Genomic DNA, 5,195 nt, shown 5'->3' on the forward strand with positions numbered 1-5,195 from the left:
ATTTTGTAAACCCTCATTAACGGTTTAGCATTTTTGTGAACCTTATCAATTGTAAATGTCTATGGAGATTCTCAGTCCAGTTGTTTTTTGAAAAGCATCTTTGGGACTTGCGAACTGCATTTTATTGAGAAAAAAATTGTTAAACAAAATAGTGTTTTGTGAGATTACAGGCGCTGGCTTCACGCATCAGATTAAGCCATAATATATTTAATATGCTTGAGGTTTAATGTACTGTGTTAACTCAGTTATGTTTATGTCTTTGTATCATGTTTGAAACTGGCCAGTTGTGGTTTATTCTGTATAGGTAGTCCTCAATTTACAACAGTTCATTTAGTGACCATTCAAAGTTACAACAGCACTAAAAAAAAGTGACATGACCAGTTTTCACATTTACGACCATTGTAGCATTCCCATTGTAATGTGATCAAAATTCAGAAGCTTGGCAATTGACTCATATTTATGAAGGTTGCATGTCTGGTTTCACATGATCTCCTTTTGCGACCTTCTGACAAGCAAATGGGGAAGCCAGATTCACTTAACAACAATTTGACTAATTTAACAACTGCAGTGATTCATTTAACAACTGTGGCAATAAAGGTTGTAAAATGGGGCAAACTCACATAACAAGTTAACAAATTTAGCAGCAGAAATTTTGGGTTCCATTGTGGTCATAATTCGAGGACTGTGTTAGTAAAATCAGTGCAGTGTGTGAACTCACAAGTGAGACAGAGCGACTCAGCAGCAAAAATGTCAACATCTTTTACTCACTGGCTCTTGATGGACTGTATTACTCATTCTTGCTCAAAGTCAGAGAGTAAGTATCCAGGTAGAATAGTTTAATCCAACCTTGTGCTTTTTAGATGTACTCTACTAACACCCATCATCCTTACCAGATTTTCTGTTTAAAAATCTAGGAACTGAAGCAATATAGAAAAATATTAACCTCAAGAGTGCTACATAGACTTCTATGGACACTAATGTATAAACATGTCAGAAGTCACCAGCCAGTGGGAGCTGTCTACTCATTATAAAATGAGTTTAGACATCTCTCAATATTTACTCAAGCTTTGCTTGCTGCAGTGATTGTGTAAGCACATTGTATGCTTTGATGATATTCAGGCTCTTCCTTTTTCTGCACATGCATAATATGCTTTCTTAAAAACTGTGATCCCTGTTTCAACTTGAGAAATGCTGATTTAGTGATTTGTGTGAACATACAGTAGACATCTAAAAGCCCAGTGCTGGGTCACAGCTCATTCAGAACCAGGCTGCGGAAGTGGTGAGCAAGTGTGTGCCCGAAGCTACATTTGTGAAAACAGCACGTCTGTGTGCACAAAACCATCCCCTCTCCCCACCACCACCCCGCTGCCACCATCGCCACCTCCATGGTCCACTGAGCTGGGATGGGTAGGTATTGCTACTAAAGAGGAATACAACTGATGAGCAAATAAAATACTAGCAATTATATTTGCAGTTAATGCTGAAAGTAAATTATGTTTTCACAACAGATAAGTCATTATTTACCCATGATTTATAGAATTAATTCCCCTATTCAGATTCAACTTGTATTTATATATTATGCTTAACTTAGTTACAGGTAGTCCTCGATGTGCAACTACAATTGGCACCAGAATTTCTGGTTAAGCAATGCAATTGTTATGTGAGTCATGCCTGATTTTATGATTTTTTTTTGCCATGGTTGTTAAAGTGAATCACTGAAGTTGTTAAGTGACTCATAAAGTCATTATGTTTCCCCCATTGACTTTGCTTGTCTGAAGACAGCTGGGATGCTTGCAAATACTGATCACATTAACTCTGGGACACTGCAACTGCCATAAATATATGCTGGTTGCCAAGTGCCTGAATTTTGATCGCGTGACTCTCGGAATGCTGCAATGTTCATAAGTATGAGGACCAGTTGTAAGTCACTTTTTTCAGTGATGTTGTAACTTCAAAGTCACTAAATGAATGGTTGTAAGTCAAGGGTTATCTTATTATAATGTTCTGAATTTATACAATATGAGGCACAGTTAAATAAATGAACTAATTTCATACATCACTTTAAGTTTCAAGAAACTCCAATGCTCTGAAATTGCCATGAGAAAGTTGAGATAGTAGCTCACATTTTCCTTCTAAGCAGCTTCTATAAAGGTGGCCATAATTTTAGAGTATATTTTCAATCGCCAAGGTCAACTATTCTAACCCCTACTTGTTACTAAAGAATAAGTGTGTTTTGCAGCTAACAAGTTCCATTTGCTACTAGGAAAGGCATCCTGATTATTACCAAGAATGTTTGGTTTGTGTTATGTTGTGACAGAGATTGTCTGGTAGCTGCTGAGTCACCTTAATAAATGCTGATATGCGAACCACACTTGAGGCTTAATAAAGTATGACCTTGCACACTATTGACTTTCTGCAAGAGCCTGAAGACCTGGCTGTGCCAGGTGGCTTGGGATGCCAAGGGCAGAGGATCATACTGGAGGTGGTTGGCTAATTAAGTTCAACACCACCACTCACCCTCCCCATGTGTCTTGCATCCTTCTTTGCCATCTTGTCTCTGATTGTTAATGTTTTTATCTGCTGTTTTATAATGGACATTTTTCATGTTGTAAATCTCCCAGAGACATTGGATAAGAGATGGACAGCAAATAAATTTAATAAATAAACAAACAAACACCTTTAGTTCTAATAATCAACACTAATTTGATGGAACATAATTTCTCTGAAGTTCCTCATAATTTATTTACTTTTATTCCTTTTTAAAATGATGTTTTGTCATTTTATGTCAGACATCATTTTTTGTAGAAACTACAATACAATGGGGAATTTAGTCTTCAAATATAGGTATACCACCTTGAACTTGAGACTTCAAGGCAAACTAGTTTCAACTATACCCAAGTCCCACTTCAGGGTAAATGTGTTCACTGTTTGTATTGCATACATTGGCTTATGTGCATTTTACGATGCCTTAGTATTGCTTGTATTAAAATCATTCTACAGGATCAAGTCAAACCTGTTCCTATTTTTCTAACTACTGCATTTCAGAGAAGATGGGTTGAATAGGAAGTTTCATTTTTAAAGAAAGATAAAATGAACTGAGGTTGGAAATAAGTCTATTATATTTTGTATTTTGTATTTTTATATGTTTGCCCTGTTCACCGCCCTGAGTCCTTCGGGAGAAGGGCGGTATACAAATAAAATTATTTATTTATTTATTTATTTATTTATTTATATGCAGGCTGCAAATATCCAGATTGTTAGTAGCAAAGGCATAAAGGCATATTGGGTGCCCCTGGCATCCTGTGGTTGTCCAGATTTTTGCAGCTTACGGTAGGTCTGTATGAAGAAAAGATATTTGCCTTTGCAAGACTAAGTAATCTTGACAATGTAGAATTGTTTTATTTTCTTGGTTACGAATGCTAACTTTCCTGGAAAGTTAATAAACAATTTGATTTGAAATTAAACTTCATTGGATACTTTGAATGCTCACAGATTGGCCTGCTTTCTGGATTATGTGTGGTTATATCCCAGGTTTAGAGAGAACAAACTGAAGAAAACTACAAATTGGGCTTTTCCTGTTGTTGGAGAAAAAGCAACTGAAACTGCTATTAGTAATATTAGTACAGTATTTCCTAAACTTTATCATACATCATTAAAGGAAATTTGTTTCATCCTGATCCCATGTTGCAAGATGGATGGGCAGTTATTTCACTGGGTTTTATGTATGCTTCTATCTTCAACTGTTCACGTTGGAGATAGTCAGGCATAAAACATACGGTAAGATATCATCTCTATTCTAACTTTAATAATAACAGAAGCACTAGCCATACCATTATTACTAGAATTATAAAATCAATATCCATGGAATCTATTTTCTAGAGGCTTGATTTTAGGACTCCAGCCCGCTGCCTATGTTCCTGATTTATTTATATCAGTTTCTCACTAAATAGCATGACTTATTGCCTAGTGACTAGTCAGACCTGCTGGCTAGGTTCAAAAAGTCCAAGGAACAGTCACTGGCTGGATTATTGTGCTTACAGAGCAGGAAGTCCATCTGTTGTGTGCTTTGTTTTTAAAAATATTTCTAAAGAAGGGAAGAATACTTTCAACACCAGAGCAGCTACGTAAAAGCTTTCTTTGTCAGACATCAAGCAAAACAGATTAAGGGGCAAACACTATACAAAGTGTCAGAAACAATTTGCATCCAATGTCAGCCCTTCGAGATAGTCCAGAGAAGCACAAACATTTTGCATGACTGTTATATAGGTTATGGTTCTTTCTCCTGTCATTTCCATATACCATTAACATTCAGTGGATTTTTATAAAAATAGATAGTTGTGCCATTTCACTCTGCAGTGGGCTAATGCCTCCTTAAGTAACACCAGCTGCCTGCAATTAGTGCAGGTTCGAGTCCCACCAGGCTCAAGGTTGACTCAGCCTTCCATCCTTCCGAGGTAGGTAAAATGAGGACCCAGATTGTTGGGGGCAATAAGCTGACTTTGTAATAATGCCGCCTGAGATGGGGCCGAAAGCCCTAATAAGCAGGCATATACATAGAATGAAGGCTATTGCTAAGCACATTGATTTGTGCTTCTTACATTGTAAGCCGCACTGAGTCTTCGGAGAAGGGCGGGATATAAATGGGATTAAAATAAAACCAATAAAATAAAGAGATTTGCCCCATAACTGAACTACTATTTTCTCTTGCCCTGTTTGCTTCAGACTTGCCTGTAGAACTAAGGAAATGCTAACTGGAAATTGTTCTGTAGTTGATATTCTTAGATTTGCTTTCAAAATTGGATGCCTGCTGTCAGGGAAGTAGCATCAAAAAGCATAGGGAGTGGGGATAAATTGGTCGTCTCTCTTCTTTCAATTGTAACAGCTCCCACTCCATTAGGAAACAATAGTGGACATGAGTGTAAGTAAATACCAGGCTGACTCTGTTTGGCTTTGACAGCATTCTAAGAATAATTAATAAATGGAACCAGAGGGAACTTGCTTGAGGCAAATTAGAATGTGTGGGAAAGAGACAGAGAGAGATTATGTTAATCCAATTTACACTGTAATTTTCTTGTGTTTCAGAAGAAACACCTGGTAGGAAACCACTGCCACTTTTAAACAATTATGGTTAAAAGGGGCTCTGGGGAATTAGAAGATCAATGCCATTTCTTTGTCTAATTCTGGTACCATTCCAT

The sequence above is a fragment of the Vipera berus genome, assembly GCF_964194415.1.
Source record: "Vipera berus genome assembly, chromosome: Z".
NCBI classification, from domain to species: Eukaryota; Metazoa; Chordata; class Lepidosauria; order Squamata; family Viperidae; genus Vipera; species Vipera berus.